Raw genomic sequence first — 19,310 nt, 5'->3', positions numbered from 1 at the left:
TCATGTTATGAAAGAAAACAGACAAAAAAAACTTCAAGAAAAATACAGGAAGTTTTAAAAAAGGATGTTTCAATTTGTATTCAACACAATCAGTTTTTTCTCTGGGGATGGATAATATTTTTCATCATGAGTTTTTCAGAGTTGTCTTAAATTGTCGTATTGCTGGGAAGAGCTAAGTCATTCACAACTGATCATCTTATGATATTGCTGTTACTTTGTACATAGTACACTTCACTTTGTATCAGCCCATGCAAGTCTTTCCAGGTTTTTCTGAGATCATCCTCCTCATAATTTCTTATAGTACAATAGTATTCTACCATAATTACATACCACAACTTCTTAAGCCATTCCCCAATGGATGGACATCCCCTTAATTTTCTAATTCTTTGCCCCCAGTAAAGAGCTGCTATAAATAGTTTTGTATATATAGGTCCTTTTCCCTTTAAAAAAAAACTCTCTTTTGGTATGAAGACCTAGTAGCGGTATTGCTAGATCAAAGGGTATGCATGGTTTCACAACCTTTTGGGCACAGTTCCAAGCTGCTCTACAGAATAGTTGAATCAGTTCACAATTCCACCAAACAGTACATTAGTCTCATTTTTTTCCATGTCCCCTCCAACATTTGTCAATTACTTTTTTTTGCCTATTAGACAACCTAAGAGGTATGAGGTAGTAACTCATAACTGTTTTAATTTTCATTTCTCCAATCAATACTGATTTAGAGCATTTTTCATATGGCTATAAATAACTTTGATTACTTTATCTGAAAAGTGATCGTATCTTTTAATCATATATCAATTGAGGAATGGCTATTATTTTTTATAAATTGACTCAACTATCTATATGTTTGAGAAATGAGACCTTTATCAGAGACAATTGCTTAATTTTTTTTCAGTTACTAAGCTAACTGTATTTTCCTCCATCCTATCCCCCCATTTATTCTATTCTATCTCTCTTTTCACTCTATCCCTCCTCAAAACTGTTTTGCTTCTGACTACCCCACTCCCAATCTGCCCTCCTGTGTTTCACCCCTGCATTTTCTTATCCCCTTCCCCTTCTACTTTTGTATAGGATAAGATAAATTTCTATACCAAATTTAATGTGAATATCATTCCCTCTTTGAGCCAATTCTGATGAGAGTAAGTTTTACTGACTCCTCCTTACCTCACCCCATCTTCCCCTCTACTGTAAAAGATTTTACATGCTTCTTTTATGAAAGATACTTTACCCCATCCTACCTCTCCCTATCTCTTTCTCCCAGTGCATTCCTCTCTCACCCTATAATTTTATTTTTTATATATCGTCCCTTCATATTCAACTCACACTTTTGCCCTCGGTCTATATATATATTCCTTCTAACTATCCTAATAATGAGAAAGGTCTTATGACTTACGAGTATCTTCTCATATAGGAATGTAAATAGTTAAACCTTATTAAGTTCCTTATGATTTCCCTTTCCTGTTTACCTTTTTATGGTTCTCTTGATTCTTGCATTTTAAAGTCAAATTTTCTATTCATCTCTGGTCTTTTCAAGAATGCTTGAAAGTCCTCTATCTCATTTAATATCTGTTTTTCCCCTGAAGGATCATACTCAGTTTTTCTGGGGAGGGGATTCTTGGTTGTAATCCTAGCTCCTTTGCACTCTCAAATATCATATTACAAGCCCTTTGCCCAGTTCTTTTTCTATGTGCCACCTAAGGAGTTCATACTTCAAGGGGGGAGATATGTAAATCCCTTTGTACAAACAATTAATAGATTAGCACACATATAATCTGGAAATTATCACAGAGGGAAGGCAGTAACACTAAGCAAGGATCAGGAAATAGTTCTATAGAAAGTAGTAACATTTTAGCTGCCTCTTGAAGGCAGACTGAAATACTAATGCCAATGCAACATTTCTGTTTTCTAATGCTAAAGTTCATTCAAACAAGGAAACATAATTAATTCAAGCATATTTATGGCATGGAGGTGTTAAGTCTCATCTTAGTATATTATTTAGATGCAGTATCTTAGGTCTCCCCTAATTCCACATGTAACCCCTTTAGCCCAGATATTGATGAAGTAACCTGCCCAAGGCTGGGTCTGATCAAGTTCAGGAAGCCATTGGGGATTTCATGTAGATGGCTTTTATATAGCTTACATGACTTGTCACTAAATCAAATATAACTGTATAGTTAATTATTTGAGCAAACTATATACTTTGATTCCAGCAAGCTGACTGGAGTACTTAAATATTAGTTTAAAGGCAAAAAAAGGGAGATCATATATCACAGGGTCATCCAGTGGATGTCTCCTAGTGTAACCTCATACCTGCTCCCTCCAAAATACATTTCCATTCCACATGACATTAGCATTCCTGGTTAGTCTCAAATTAACATCTCATATAAAGAGCACTAGGAAATACAGATATATGGAAGCTTCTGAAAACATTTTTGAATCATCTACTTTCTCTTTCACAAATTCTCTAAGAAGCTAAATCCACTACTTGTTTTGTATTCAGTTTTGGAGAGCAACTTGTCAGAATCAAGAATATAAGTAGAGCAGCATAAGTAATACTCCTATGAATAATAGTAATGTAGGCATATCACTAGATTAAGGAAAACCATGACGCTGTAGGAATATTTCTTAAAGACATCTCCTCTGTGACTTCTGGTTAAAACATATTGGTTTGCCATGCCTGGGTGATATAAGAATGATTATGTTAAGAAAATTATTACAGTTACAAATTCATAACTGTGTACCTTGTTTAGTCTCCCAGTACCTCTAGGCAACTATTTAAATTCTAAGACTATACATTATACACCAGATACCAATTTACACTGATTTCCTGCATCATTGGAATCAAAGTTGTTGTTCAGTTGTGTCTGATTCTTCATGAGCACGTTTTAGCAATTTCTTAGTAAAGGTACTGGAATGGCTTGACATTTTCTTTCCCAACTCATTTTATAGATGAGGAAACTGAAGCAAACAGGGATAAAGTGACTTGCCCAGAGTCACCCAGCTAGAATGTTTCTGAAGCTGGATTTTAACTCAGGAAGATGAGTCTTTCTGACTCAGAGTCTGGCACTCTATCCAGCATCCCCCCTAGCTGACCTTTGAAATTAAAGTCCCTGATTAGTTACTAATGCTGAGGATTATAAGCAGATCATGCTCTCCTTCAGTAATGTAAGATCCTTTGGGTTATGGCTTTTTGTTTGTTTGTTTGTTTTTGCCTATCTCCAGTGCATATACATTTGGCACTTAACAATATGACTGAATGTCCTTAATAAACTTGAGAATTGTTGATGTTTATTTAAAGTATCAATTCAGCCTTTAATCCTATTGGATTTGGGAAGTGTCAGAGACAGAGAATTGGACAAAGAGAAATTAACCCCTTCCTTGAAAGTTTCATTGAGAGAAACATTATTTAATTTTCCTTTTTCCTGCTCTTCTTAAAATTAATTGTGTGACGAAGGGCAGCATGTTTGACTTGGGCCCCTTTGCCTTCTGTTTCTTTATCTGTGAAACAATGAGGCTAGATTGGATTACTTCTTAGGTCTCTTCTAGTTCCCAGTTTTTTGATTCTATGATTTCTGCATACTGAATTTGGTTTGCTTTGCATAATTGTTCAAAAAATATAAGTTTTCTCACAAATTACAGCTCACATAATTAAAAGGACATTGCAACCAAAATCTTTAGTGTGCAATAAAATGATTTTAGTGTCTCAAACTAAGCACAAAGATCTCTGACATTTGTTCCTCTTATTTATTCCAATTATGCTATGATAACACCATCATTCTAACTATGTGATGATGCTATGTAATAGTTTTTTGGATTATTTTTTTCCAATTCAACAAATATGTATTTAGAACATAATATATGTAAAACACTATTCTAGATGTCAAGGATAATGATTTCCTCAATGTGCAAAAACATATATACATTAGCAATCCTTTTGTATTTCTAGTATCCTTGATAGTCAAAGTATATCCTGTGCTTTAAAAAAAAAAACTCCTGACTCTATTCTTAGAATACTGTCATATTTTTATAGTTAGCACTAAAGAGAAATGCTGATAATCTGTGTGAATTTATTATGTATCCTGAAAGTTTGCTGAATTGATTCATTGTTTCAATCAATGCTTTTGTTGATTTTTTATGTTTTTTTTACATATAACTATCATGTCATCTGCAAAAAGTGACCATTTTATTTTTTTCCCCTATGATATTCCATCAATTACTATTCTCTTTTTTTGTTGTTGTTGCTATGACTAGGAATTGTAATAGTGTGAGGAACAGAAGAAGATACAATGGATATTGTATTATATAGAGCATTGTTCTACTCTTGTTTTACATATATTTTTACTTTGGACTCCAAAGTAATCACCTCTATCTGGAGGTGAATAGTTTCATCATAAAACCCCTGGAATTGTGGTTGATAACATTGTGTTAATCAGAGCTATATCTTTTCAATTGATTTTCTTTACAATAGTGCTATCACTGGGTAGATTCTTCTCCTGGTTCTATTAGCTTCAATTTGCATCAGTTCATACAGGTCTTCCTAGGTTTTTATTGTTATTGTCATTTTTCTTAAATAATACCCTTAATCTTTTCTTATAACATGATAGCTTTCCATCACATTCATATAACCACAACTTGTTCAGACATTCCCAAATGAATAGGCACCACATGAGTGGCCATTTTTTTTGCCACTATAAAAAGAGTTGCAAAAAGTATTTTTACACATTTTCATCTTTCTTTGATCTTTTTGGGATACAGACCTAGTAGTAGTATCCATGGATCAAATGGTGTGCTACTGTTTAGCAACTTTTGGGGTATAGTTCTATGTTGCTTTCTTGATGGCATGACCAGCTCACAGGTCCACTAAGAGTACACTAATGTATCTTTTTTCCCACAGCTCCTCCAGTATTTTTAAATTTTCCTTACTTTGGTCAGCTACACCACTCTGATGGCTGTGCTTCAGAACTGCTGGAAAATAAACACATGACCATCAAGGAGGATGGCTGAATAAGTTTTGGAATATGAATATGTTAGGATATCATTGTACTGTTAGAAATGATGAAACAGATGATTTTGAACAGACATGGAAAGAGTCATATGAACTGCTTCAGAAAGAAGTAAAATAACCAAAGGAACAACTTATAATAAAGTATCTATATTATAAAAATGAACAATTTTGAAGACATTTATAAATTTATCAAGAATGACCTAAGCACAATCATACGAACTACTTATACAATATCAACACGAAAAACAAACAACTTTGAAACATGCAAGATTTCAATATAATTAATACAATGATCATAAATGACTCCAGAGGACTAATGATGAATCATGCTGTCCCTGACAGAGTGATATGCATTTAAGGTGCAGAATAATACATGTTGATTTTGTAATATAGCCATTAAGGATATTTGTTTTGCTTGACTATTTATATTTATTACAAATAATTTTCTTTTCTTTTCTTATTTTTTTTTCCCAATGGTGTGGAGGGGGTGGGAAGGAAAGTAGATTTCTGTTATTTTTTTAAAGTACAGATGTGAAATGTTTCATATATTTTCAGTTAAGTTCATTACAATTATTAGTTTTTACATTAGTCTTTTGTTATAATAAACTCACAGAGTGAGAATAATCTGTAAATATTTGTAAGGTGAAAACAAACACATCAACAAAATAAAAAAAATTCCACAGTCTTCCTTTGTTACTTGCCCTTACTTCCATGATCTTTCTACATATTTTGAAAAAATCTCAGTTGGTTGGCGAATTCCCTTTACATCCAACTTTGGCTTCCTTAGAAAGTTCTTTCCCCCCTCCCTTTCCTCCTCATTGAATTGCTTCTCTTTGTGCCTTCCGAATTTCATTCTTGATTTTCCCATCTTTTTTTTTTTTGGTTTTGTTTTACCTTGTAGAAATTTGGTCCATGGGACAATTTTGGCTTTCAGTCAAATTATTTGAAATTTGTTCTCCCTAAATGTAAGGTGAATTTAGAATATATTCAGTTTTATGCTCCTCTTCCATTACAAATCTAACATGGAGTTTCTCCAAAGTTTTTTAACCATTCTACCTAAGCAACTAGTTCCAGCTGGTTGGTGCAGACTTGGAGTGAGGCAGATTTGGGTCCACATCCCACTTATGACACTAGTTTTGTGACAGGGTAAGTATAGTTTTATTTTCTGAGTCTCTTACTTTCTTCATCTGTAAATTGATTGTATGTAAATAGATCATGTTTAAATTCCCTTTCACTGGGCAGCTAGGTTGTACAGTGGATAGAGCACTGAGCTTGGAATCAGGAAGACTTACCTTCAGGAGTTCAAATCTGGCCTCAGACACTTACTAGCTATGGGTCCCTAGGTAAGTCATGTAACCCTGTTTGCCTCAGTTACTTAAATTTGGCTGGAGAAGTAAATGGCAAACCACTCCAATATCTTTCCCAGGAAAACCCCCAAATGGGGTCACAATGAGTGGAACATGACTTAAGTAAATCAACCACCACAATAAAAGGTCCATTTCAGCTCCAAATCTATGATCCTATGATTCATTCTCTTTTCAGGTGGTTTGGAGAATATCTTTATGACAATATTGCCTTTACTTCTGCCTCCATTAACCTTTACCTAAATGTCTTCTGTCATGTTTCTGGTTAGAAATGGTCATGGATTTCCTTATATAAGTGTATCTTCTTAATGTACAGTGGTGCCTTACTCTTCTTGTTTCTTTTGAATAAGCATGTCTTTTTATTTCAGTAACTGTTTTGGTTTTATTCAGTTTTAGTGTTATATCCATATGGAAAAAATGTGTTTCCTTGTGTTAGTATTCCCAGTTCATCTTATTTATTGGCCTTTTTTTTTTTGCTTTAGTGTGTAGATATCTGAGGCACCAGATTTTCCACTACTATTCTTCCTTCAATGAAGCTATTCTTGTTAGTTCCTAACTTGGTGGATATACATAGGGTATACTATTCTCTTTTACCTTTTTTAAAAATCCTTTTTTATTTCAACTGCAATATTCCAGGCAAACATTGATGATGAGACAGCCCTTTTTGAATGTATTACTTACCTAACTAGAAACTTGTAATTCTTATCAATGTAAAAAGGAGAATTATGGTTTTGAAGACCCACATGACTGATTTGTTACATTATTTTCTACAAGAGCAAAGATAACACAGAGATGAAGGGTAGAAGAATATTGTTGTGATCTGCACAAAATGACATTTGTAATTCGGCCATAGCAAAGCTACTATTATCTTTTTTTTTTTTAAAGCAATCGGCGTTAAGTAACTTGCTCAAGGTTACATGGCCCGTTATTTCTGGGTGTGGTGCTGAGTATCTGAGGCCGGATTTGATCCAGGTCATCCCGACACTGCAGCCAGTGCTCTTACTCACTGAGCCACCTGGCCGCCCCTAAGCAATTGGGGTTAAGTAACTTGCTCAAGGTTACACAGCCAGGTGTTTCTGGGTGGGTGCTAAGTGTCTGAGCCCGGGATTCGATCTCCAGGTCTTCTCAACACTGGAGCCGGTGCTCTTACTCACTGTGCTACCTGGCCACCCCAAAAGCTACTATTATCTTTGCCCAAAGTATAATCTGGTCTCCATCCTAGGAAGGAAGGTAAAAGTGCTTGAGACACATATTTCCACTTTCCAATTTATTAGCTAGATATAGAAATTTCTCCATAAAAGTGGGGGTGGGGATAGGAGAAGAAAAGGATATTATAGGGAAAATAAAGAATAAAAAGGATACAAAGAAGCATGGAGGGATTTTGATCTTTGCCAGATGATCAAGAACTAGAAGAATGTAACCTTTTTGGAGAAATAGAAGGACCAGTGAATGCATGGAATGGACCCCCTCACCTTGTTACATCCCAGAATTGTTATGAAAATCAAATGGAATGGTATATAAACACCATTTTGAAAATCATAAATTTCTATATAAATCCTTAACTAAATAGCAACTACGAGGCCCTTCTAAAACTGGAGGAAGTTGGACCTACTGTTGTGATAATAGCATTTTGTTTTTCATCGAATGATGTTATGAATCAATAGATGATGGTGATAGATTGTCCACTGTCTGGGAAAGAATAGTTGAGCAGCAGTGGTTGATTGTTACCTGCTGAATTAGTCCTAAAACGTCTCTCTGTTTGCTTGAAGACAGAAATCAAAAGGACAGTAAAAATCAGGAAGTAACAGAGAACAGTCCAAGACAGGTCAAACCAGGAAAGTAGCTGACGTTTTGGGTGATCAATATAAGCACAAATGAAGTGCCAAAAAAAAAAAATCAAAATAGTCTTGCTGAAGGTTAGAAGAAAAAACATGAGTAAGAAAGTGAAGTTCTTAGGGGCTGAGGTGGGGTTTTCATCACCGCTTACCAAAGAGAAAGTCATATTAGTGAAGTAAATATATAGAAAAAGATGTTTTCTGAAAATAAGAATTAGAATTTTATACCTAAGTTTAAAATATAAGAATGATAGATCCCTAAACAGGGATAGAGAGTACCTAAGAAAGGCTAATAGGAATATATTTGCAAAGAGTCTTCAAACATAATCAAAATCGTTTTAAAATCAAAAGGAAAATAATCCTATTTACATCTGCAGAACTAGGTATCATAGTGACTACAATGTAGGATGATGAATAATATTAGAGATACCCAAAAATTCACATAAGACAAAAGGCAAAAGAGGAACCATAAATGAAGTCCATGGCTTCAAATGTATAGAAATGAACAAGGTATATGTAATAATTCAGGTAAAGCTAGGAACTCTGATTTGAGAAGGCAAACATTTCAGCAATAGGTAAAGAAGTAGATAGACAGGGATATTATATATTAAAAGTATCTGCCCAGGTGAGGAAATTCAGAAACCAGGGAGAATGATAGAGTGTCTAGAAGCTTTTTCCTCCAGATGATATGGATGAGGAAAAAAAAAAGTTGGTGAATTTAAGAAACAAATCATAAGCTTAGGCCAGAGGCCTAATAAGTTTAAGGGAATATCCATTATATAGATCTGCTAGAATAATCTGACAAAATAATACTAAATGTGTTTTTTAAAGTCACCATCATGATAATTTTCACTCTTTAAAAAATGAAGAAAAGGAGAAGGGAAGAACTTTTCTTGTTACTCACCTGGAAATGGAACTAATAGAAACTCAGGTGTGTGTGGTTGTGATTATCACTATTTTGTCTTAAAATGTGATAGAGAAGCCAAGGGAAAATCTGGAATGGTAAAAAATGCATCCTAGATCTGGAGAGGGCTTATTTCACAAAGAATTCTAATTTTAATATTCTAAATTTTAGCAATTCTGCCTTGAATTAATTTTCCTGATACTATTTCTTTATTAACTTAATTTTATTAATTTTCATTTCATTAGTTAATTTTCCTGATAATATTTCTTCATTATGAACTCTATTTTATTTACATTTTTTCATACTTTATTTTTTGGCTCTTCTGCATAATTTTTCTGGTGAGAATTTCTTTTCTTTCTTTTTGATCAAAGAGTTAAATTTTAGCAGTTTTATTTTCATAACAACACATGGCTTTCAGGAATGATGAGACCAATTTCCAGCTCTTCACAAACTGCATTAGTATGTTTATCTCTTCACAACTCCTTCAGAATTAACTTTTGTTATCTTTGCCTATTTGGGGAGTTAAGCTTTAGAGCTTTTTTTTAAAATTTGGAATTCTCACATTATTAATCAGTTGGTACATTTTCATATTATTGTTAAGGGTTTGTAATTCTTTTCTTGAAAACTGTTAATATTCTTTGACCACATCTCTGCTTTGGAATGGTTATAATGCTTATATTTTATGGAAAATATTCAACATGGTTGCATATCTGAAAATAGAGTACAATATGAGGAGATAACATCATTAAAAACTAATGGGGGAGGGGTGGCCAGGTAGCACAGTGAGTAAGAACACCAGCTCCAGTGTTGAGAAGACCTGGAGATCGAATCTCGGGCTCAGACACTTAGCACCCACCCAGAAACACCTGGCCGTGCAACATTGAGCAAGTTACTTAACCCCAATTGCTTAGGGGCAGCCAGGTGGCTCAGCGAGTAAGAGCACCAGCTCCAGTGTCGGGATGACCCAGATCAAATCCGGGCTCAGATACTCAGCACCACACCCAGAAATAACTGGCTGTGTAACCTTGAGCAAGTTACTTAACCCTCATTGCTTATAAAAAAAAAAAATTAAAAAAAAACTGATGGGGGAGCTCATTGAAGGACATTCTTCAAACTGAGTCTTGAAGAAAAGTAAATATTTTTACTTTGAATCAAGCTATGTTACTTCTCTTAGCCTCTGTTTTCTCCTTTGTAAAATGAGGGTTTTGGACCATGTGATATGTGGGGGATTTTTGCATCCTAAGATGTTATTTCCCATTGTTGAATTCTGCTATTCTAGCCACAGATTGATAAGAATCTTCTCATTCTTTCTTAAAAGACGATATAGAGAGTGATATCATTTAGACTTGTAACTTCCAATCCAATCCTATAAATATTTAATTAATGTCTACTATGCAAGTTAAGGACTTGAATAGGTGGTAAGAAGCAGGGGTCTACTTCCTGAGAAGGAGACAGCCTATGTGAAGGCCTAATAGCAAAAGATAGAATGCTAACTTTGGGTAGAAGCAAGTAGGTCAGATTCATTTAAACAGTAAGCTTTTAGCAATATAAAATAAAACAAGATATACAGGTTCTAAATTTTAAAAGACTTTAAGTGATAAGATGGGGAAGTTTGTATTTAATCTTAGATGCAATAGGGAGCTACTTAAGTTACATGAACCCAGGAGTGGCATTACCAGAATAATGTTTTAGGAAGAAAATTTGGACAGCTGTGTATATGGTGGTGTAAGATCTTCCACGCCCCCATTGGATTTGCTGACATAGCAGGAAGGGGTGGGGTAAGAGGAAGCAGAAGCCAAGCTAGAGTTCCTGTGGTGACTGAGGCAGTAGCCGTGGTAACAGTAGTAGCTGAGGTGCAGGCACAAACCCTCTCTTTTTTTTGAGACAGCCAGAATTTATGCTAAGGACTCCTGCGGAGGACTGCCAGGGACTGGAACTGCGTGGGGGCTGAGCTGCTGGGAGCATGCTTCCTGGATGCTGAGCAGTTGCTGTGAGTGGGGAGAGGAGGACCTTTGCCTGAGGTAGCCTGTTCTGTTTTAAAGGCTTGAGAATGTGCGTGCTTACTACATTAACTACATGTGCCAATTTTGTAACTACTGTGATTGCTTTGACTTTCTGGTTTTGGGACTCAGTTTTCTGGTATTTTAATAAATGTTCTAGCTTTATCCTCCATGTAGAGAGCCTGGTATATTTTGTGATTAATAACCACATCAGCATATTTATAGTTGCGGTAGGCATTGTGAGTATTGCATTGTTGATACAGGGGATTGGAAAGGAGAATGACTGATATTGAAGAGTCTATTTAGGAGATGATTGTAATAGTTCTTGCTAAAAGGTAAATAATGCCTGACCTAAAGTAATCTCTATTTAGGGGAATAATGCAAATGAAAAAACTATTGTGGAAGAAGAATTGCCAAGAGTTGACATGTAATTCAACAAGGTTTATGAGAGAGAAGGACCAGTCAAGTGTGACATGAAGATTGTTAACTTGGATGAAAGTAAGGATGGTAGTGACCACAACAGGATTTAATCAGTCACCTAGTGTTATTGTCTATTATTTGCCAGGCACTGTACTAAGCACTGAGAATACAAAGAAAGAGCAAAGGCCCCTTATCTCAAGGAGCCCACAGTGTAAAGGTGGAGACAACTTTGAAAACATCTATGTGCAAACAGAATATATAGAGGTCAACTAGAATATAAGTGAGAGGGAAAGACTAAGGAGGACGAGGAAGGGATTCCTGTGTCTTCACCTCTCCTCTTCTTGCCTTTGGTTAGAAAAGGATCGTGTAGACTCGAAAGGGCTGAAAGGTTTGGATTTTCCTCATCAACATCCTAATCCCTTGGCAGTAGTATCTGTCTCAGGAGCTGATAACCAACCACACACAACTAGAAGAGGAAGATTCAGGTCTCTACAAAATGTCTAGAAAAAATTAGGGGGGACATCTTGAGGCCTCCAGTGAATTTCCAGGAGTTATGATTTATCTGATTCATTTCATAGAGCTAAATTGAGCCCACTTTCCCATGGACTATGTATTTGTGGGATAGTGCATCACAGAATTTAGGGGGTACTTTTTGTGCCAACTTTTCTTAGTATGGTACCTTAGTAAATTTCCCTAACTAAACTCCAATTAAATTTGGCTGACTAATAGATATAAACTGATAAGCAATGGAAGGAAACACATGGAGTTTATGACCTATATAATGCTAGAAAACCACCCCCAATGACACAAGGATATCCCTAGAAAATAAAGGGAGAACCATTCTTTATCTTTGGGGACCAATCTGAGAATACCAGTGTATTTTGAAAGAGTAGTTCAATAGTATGTGCAATATTATATAGATGAAAAACCTTTTTTTTAATTTTCTGAATAACTTTACATAAAACTTAAATAAAATAAGAGAATACTATTTATTAAAAGCAGAATTTTTTCATAGAGGTTACAATACTAATCTAAAAATGAGTCAGTAATAGAATATAACATTTCAAAATACAAGATACTTGGGTCAGACACACAAGTTACATATTTAGGAATAATGTGGAATACAGAAGTCATAAAGCTTTGTGTACTCAGCATTTGTCAGACTTTTCTAACTGCTGCTTAGGGACCTTACAATTTAAGGGTCATATAGGGAACATTAATAGACCTTGAAGAATAGCAATAACAATGACTAAACATTTGGTTAATAGCGCCCATGGGGAAGGACTAAAGAAGCTTGGCTTATTTATTATAGAGAAGGTTGAAGGTAAGTTAAATAGTATTAAAGAACATTTTTATCAGTGACAGAAGTGGGAGGTGTTTGGGGAGTGCTCTCTTTTTATAGAGTACAGAATATAAAGGAAGTGCCTTAAATAACAGACTGTGGAGGTTAGGCTTAATATTATAGGAAAAAATTATTGAATATGTGTATTGAGAATTACGAGAACTATTAGGAAGGAAACCTGTCCATGTACTTCTCTAAAGCTTAGCCACTTAGAAAAGCATAGACACTGAACTTGGGAGTATTATGAGAGATAATGCTTTTTGTTTCCAGGTAGGAGAAAGGAAAATACTTTCTAGTCCTCTGGGATGATAAAAGTGACAGGATGTGGTAAGTCTAATGAAAGAAAAAATAAGAGATATTGGAAAAGTAATTTAGGTACTGATCTTAGATGGAGAAAATTGGAGATATAATCAGGAGGAAGAAGAGAAAACGCGAAATGTTTTTACAAATAATTTACAAGTCATCCAGAATTCTACAGCTTTGATGCGTATAAAATACCTTAAATCATAGCCATCTCCAATAACGACAGGAAAAAATCCTCTAATACATTCCTAAAAATGTGTCTTTATTATGGAGTAAAAAATTTCCAATGTAGCATTTTTGGTGAACAATGAAAAGATAGTCAATTCTATAATATCAACTTAGTTTATTTTTAAATTGTGCCTACTTTTTGTCAAGTACAGTATGTATTATGTATTACTGTGCTATTGTATTATGTAGTATCACATGTATGCACCCCAAAACTATGTGCAACAGAGATCCTTACCCAAATAATACTCAGAGGCTTTTCAAGGTAGGAAGCAGAAAAGAATGGTTTATTACTATTTCGAGAAAGGGCCACCCTCCCTCTAACAAATAGTCAGAGAGGAGAAGCAGTGTACAAAAAGAAATGGTGAATTTATAAAGCCCTAACACAGAATTCTCCTCCCCCCCTCCCCTTCTGACCCTTTTTTTCCATTGGCTAGAAGTCAGGTGCACAATCTAAGTGCAGCAACCTATCTCAAGTACTAAAACAAGGAAACAGTACACCACTGTAATGGTAATGTAAATTTGAACTTGAAAATCCCTTTTGTGTTGGCAAAAGTAGCAGGTACTTAGCACTTAGTAACTGATCAAGCCTCTGATTGGGGGAACAGAAGGTATGAACTCCTGCGCTTGTTACTGATGTAGCAGGAAGTTGACTGAAGGAAGTGAGGTAGTACATAAGAAAAGCCCCAGAGAAGCACAGACAGAATTTCCTTGAGACTGAGATATGGTGGCAGAACAGCTACAGAAGAATGGAGAACTGAGTCCCGAGAACTTGTGGTGGTGGAGCCTCTTCTGAACAGGATCCCAGGAGCCCAGAGCCATGAATACCAAGCCAGGAGCCCAGGTGACTGAAGCATGACCAGGATGCTAAGACTTTGTTTGTTTGTGGCTTGGTTGAGCCTTGAATTCCTTGGAGCAGAAATGGTGAAGGAGCTGACGTGGACCAGACCCTGTGAATGGCAGTGTGCAGCAGGACCTCCCCAGAGAGCTGGTCAAGGAACTGGGAGCTTTCTGCCATTGAACCCAGGTAAAATCAGGGACCATGGAAGGGGATCCAGGGAATCTGAGAACAGGCCCCAAGTCAAGATGAAGAAAAGACCTCTCCTTGGGTACTGAGTAATTATGGAATTATAGTTTACTAGTGACCTAAGGGGTGGAGGGTTTTGTGCATGATACTTAGTAAGACTTTGCTGAATAAGTGACTGATTTGTTCTTTGAGTACTGTGACTATTGTTACTGATTAGTGACTGATTGAGTTAATCAAGACTTTGCTCCAAGACTAGAAGACTTTTACTGTGTACTTTGATACTACTGATAAGTGATTGATTGAATCAACTTAAGAATGTCTATTTTGTGACTGATTGAATTAACTTAAGAGTGAATATTTTACTTTGAGACTATGTTGTGGATATTATATTGTGATTTTCTGTGATAAGTTGGAAATATGGTGAATGCTGTATTTTGAATTATGCTGTACCTTGATTTTCCATGGATGTTTTGCTTTTGTTATGGAATAAATACAGTGATCACTATACTGAGTAATCAGAATCTTTAAAAGCTGTTCACAGTAGCAGCTCTTCTGGAAAGCTTCTGTGCGTGGCATTACAACCACCCAATGTACATTTGAGAAAGCATTTGTCCTTATTTGGCATAGGTTATGCTGAGGTGTCACTGAGGAGAGGGGTGACTCCCTACCACTCTGAATTTGAGTCCTTATAAATCACATGATTTCCAGTGAAGGGGAACTTGGGCCTGTTTCCCATGAAAAGCCTTACTAGATTTTAGAGTATAGTCTGAAAAGTTTTCACTCACATGTATAATGTAGTAAAGCATTATGTATTAAGGTTTATAGAATCAGTCACATTCAGTTGTAGGTTTATCCCTTAGCCTAGCCCCGGACTCCTTTCCATATTTAAACTTAACATTCTGAGCTTTAGAATAACCCAGGAGAATGTTTGGATATATTCCTAATAATAAATTAATAAAATAATACAATTTTTCTCGTTAATTTGTTGATTCTTCCTCTTACACCAATTCATAAAATATAATTTATTGGCCCCAGTCACTGAGCTGCTGCCAAGGACTTAGCAGCCTCCCCCTCCAGCCACCTCCATTCCCAATGCTCTGTCCACACCCCTCCCTCCCCCACCCCCTTCGCCTTCTCCCTCCACCACCTTCTGCAGGCCGTTTCCACCAAGGAAAAGGAATCCTATGGTATGTCCACTATCCAAAACCTCCACTCTTTCGACACCTTAGCTGATGCAAGTAAGGGTGATGACCTGCTTCCTGCTGGGACTGAGGATTATATCCATATAAGAATTCAAGAGAGAAACAGCAGGAAGACCTTCACTACTGTCCAGGGGATAGCTGATGATTACGATAAAAAGAAATTAGTGAAGGCATTCAAGAAGAAATTTGCCTGCAATGGTACTGTAATTGAGCGCCAGAATATGGAGAAGTAATTTAGCTACAGGCTGACCAGCACAAGAATATATGCCAGTTCTTCATTGAGATTGGATTGGCTAAGGACGACCAGCTAAAGGTTCATGGGTTTTAAGTGCTTGTGGCTCACTGAAGCTCAAGTGAGGATTTCCTTGCAATGAGTAGAAAAAATCCCTTCTGTCCCTTGTTACAAGTTTAAAAACCTCACAACTTGTATAATGTAACCATTTGGGGTCCCCTGTTTAACTTGCACTAGTGTAACTCATTCATGTAATAAACTGAAAAGAGCCAAAAAAAAATGTAATTTATTGAATAAACTGGAGAAACTGCTTTTCCCAATAGTAATTACTCAAATTTCTCTGTATGTATTAAATCTCTTGATCTCATGGTTCAATACATATTAAACTATTGAATATATAATTTTAACAGTGAATTCAAAAATAAAACAACTCTGGTAATTATTTACAATATTTTGGACATAGGAAAGATCACAGAGTCTAGAATTAAATTCCACTAGACATTTCATGCAAGATACTGATTAAAATTTCTCAAGATTCCTCTTCATATTTCTCCTAAAGATAAAAGTTAAATTCAGTCTCCCATGAAAAAAAAATTAATTTAGTTCTTTTTCTTTCTCTCTTCAGTCATCACCGAAAACAGTCTCTGTAATGCTTTATAAAATGATAATCTACAAAGATTCTCATAGAAATTTTTATTTTTGTTCATAAAATAGCAGTAAAGATTATTCTATAAGGAATGTTTTCCTCTCCCTTTTTTCTCTTTTTTTATTCTCTACATACTTCTTATATATCCTCATAGACTAATGTTGCCTCACACAAACTTTCTACAACTCCATAAGAAGAAATAACTTAGAGAAATGAAATTATAACTTTCAATTCGAACTACCAGCCCAAATTGACTCTTCCAACATTCATTAGGTCTCAGAGATACTGTAAAAATACCTATAGTCTCTGTGGGAGAACCTAGTGAGACAGGTGTAATACTCACAACAAAGCACTTGAATGAAAAAAAAAACATATTTATACATAGAACTGTTTTTCATTTTGATGCTTTTGATTTTTTCTTCAAGCCTATTCGTGCCTGATAGTCCACTTTGGGACTAATCCATGTTCTCCCCAAAGTTCTACAGATAGCATCTAGTCAATGTCCCAAAGCGCTCTGCTCCTTTCTACTGACATGCCAAAGATGCCAGGAGAGCACTCAGAACATTCATCTGTGATCCCTTGCTCTTACTATGTTACCAGTCCATCTGACAATAAAGAAAAAACCCCAAACATTTATTTATTAAGTTTCTATTTTGTGCCAGGCACTGTCTTAAGTACTGACGACACAAAAAGAAGCAAAAGGCAGCCCCTGCCTTCAAGGAGGTCACAGTTTAATGACCAAACCAAAAAATACATATAAAACAAGATATATACAAGCTGAGAGGAAAAAATAGTTAACAGTGGGAAGGAACTAGAATTAAGAGGAGCTGGGAGCGTTTCGGCTGCGGCCCGGAGAGCTGCCTGAAGCCGCGGCTTTGGAAGTCATCCAGTCTCCGCGGGACCCCGGAGATCGCGGAGATCGCGGTGGGGGCTCACCATGATCCGATTCATCCTCCTCCAGAACCGAGCGGGCAAGACCCGCCTGGCCAAGTGGTACATGCAGTTCGATGACGACCAGAAGCAGAAGCTGATCGGGGAGGTGCACGCCGTGGTCACGGTCCGAGACGCCAAGCACACCAACTTCGTGGAGTTCAGAAACTTCAAGATCATTTATCGCCGCTATGCCGGCCTCTACTTCTGCATCTGTGTGGACGTCAATGACAGCAACCCGGCCTATCTGGAGGCAATCCACAACTTTGTGGAGGTCTTAAATGGATATTTCCACAATGTCTGTGAACTGGACTTGGTCTTCAATTTCTACAAGGTTTACATAGTGGCGGGTGAGATGTTCCTGGCTGGGGAGATTCGAGAGACGAGCCAGACGAAGGTGCTCAAACAGCTCTTGATGCTGCAGTCCCTGGAGTGAGGGGGCCCAGGTGGTCCCAAGCCCAGGATATCCACCCCCCAGCGCCTGTCCCTGCCCCTCTGTCCTCCTACCCCCATTGCCCAGCAGACGCTCTGAGTTTACCGTCTGGGACGGTGGGACCACACCCTGGCCGGGATCAGGAGGAGGGGAGTCCCCTGTGTGTGGTGCCATACACCCTGTAACCCTGCTGTCATGGCAGTGATGCCGTGAGCATGTGAGCAAGCCTGTGCATGTGCGTGTGCGTGTGTATGTACATATGTGTGTACCTGGAGCTCCCAATAAAGTTGTGGACCTGGAAAAAAAAAAAAGAGGAGCTGGGAAATGGTTCCTTTATAGTATGAGATTTTAATTGGAACCTAAAGTAAGCAAGGGAATCCAGAAGGCAGAGATAAAAAAGAAGGCATTCCAGGCATGGGAACAGCCAGGAAAAATGCCAAAAGATTGACTATCTTATTCATGTAATAGTTAGGAAGCCAGAATATACCTCAGGGAGTAATATATAAGAATAATGGAAAGGAAATGAGGGGACTATGTCATAAAGGGCTTTGAAAACCACAGAATTTGTATTTGATTCTTGAAGCAATAGAGAGGCACTGGTGTTTATTGGGTAGGAGAGTGACAGTTGAAACTGCACGAAGAAAATCACTTTAGTGGCTTAATGGTTGATGGATTGAGGTGGAGAGAGACTCAAGGCAGAAAGAATGACCAGTAGGCTATTTCCATAGTCTAGGCATAAATTAACAAGGGCCTGTACCATAGTGACAGCATAGGGGTAGAAAAGGAGACATAGCTGAGAATTGTGGCGAAGGTGAAATCAATAAGCCTGATTGGATATAAGGGTTTAGAGATAGTGAGGAGTTGAGAATGACACCTACATTGCTAGGCTGAGAGACTAGGAGAATGGTGTTGCTTTCTGCAGTAATAGGAAAGGTAGGAGAGAGGAAGGATTTAGGGGAAAGATAATGAGTTCCATTTTTGATGTATTGAGCTTAAGACCATAGTGTTATAATGTTGCGGGCGTTTGCCCTCACAACAGATCTAGACGACTAGCCCCACGGCCCTCTCACTTACCCATCCCGGGTCTTCGGTCGTCACCGGCCCCTCACGGGGAAAAACACCAGACAGAAGGCGGAGGAGTGAAGCGGGGTGGTTTATTCTTCAGCAGTTACATGGCGGAGAGAGAGAGAGCGCCCTCTCACACAAGAAAATATATAGCGAATCCGAGCCAATCACATCGCAGTTTTACATTTATGGCCTTATATGGTGATCACCCCCATGGCCTTATATGGAGATCACCCCATATTCATTCAAAGCAACCATGGCACCACCCAAAACCCCTCCCCCTCCCCCATCAACTCCCCCTTTTTCTTTAAAGCAAACAATAATCCTATATGTCAAAAGAATTGGCAGTGCAGGCTGCTAAGCTTCTCGCTACAGGC

At 37.1% G+C, this 19,310-nt stretch overlaps 2 pseudogenes; both read left to right on the top strand.

Moving 5' to 3' along the window:
• The first annotated feature begins 15,595 nt into the window (after positions 1-15,595).
• Positions 15,596-16,068, top strand: LOC138170104 (eukaryotic translation initiation factor 1 pseudogene; annotated as a pseudogene).
• Positions 16,069-17,329: 1,261 nt separating this feature from the next.
• On the top strand, positions 17,330-18,179 carry LOC138170105 (AP-2 complex subunit sigma pseudogene; annotated as a pseudogene).
• The last annotated feature ends 1,131 nt before the right edge of the window (positions 18,180-19,310 follow it).

Source organism: Petaurus breviceps, unplaced genomic scaffold (genome assembly GCF_028583685.1).
Source record: "Petaurus breviceps papuanus isolate PSGF00001 unplaced genomic scaffold, PetGlider_PUasm1.0 38, whole genome shotgun sequence".
NCBI lineage: Eukaryota > Metazoa > Chordata > Mammalia > Diprotodontia > Petauridae > Petaurus > Petaurus breviceps.
The sequence above is the reverse complement of the archived record's forward strand: the minus strand, read 5'-3'. Positions and strand labels throughout refer to the sequence as shown.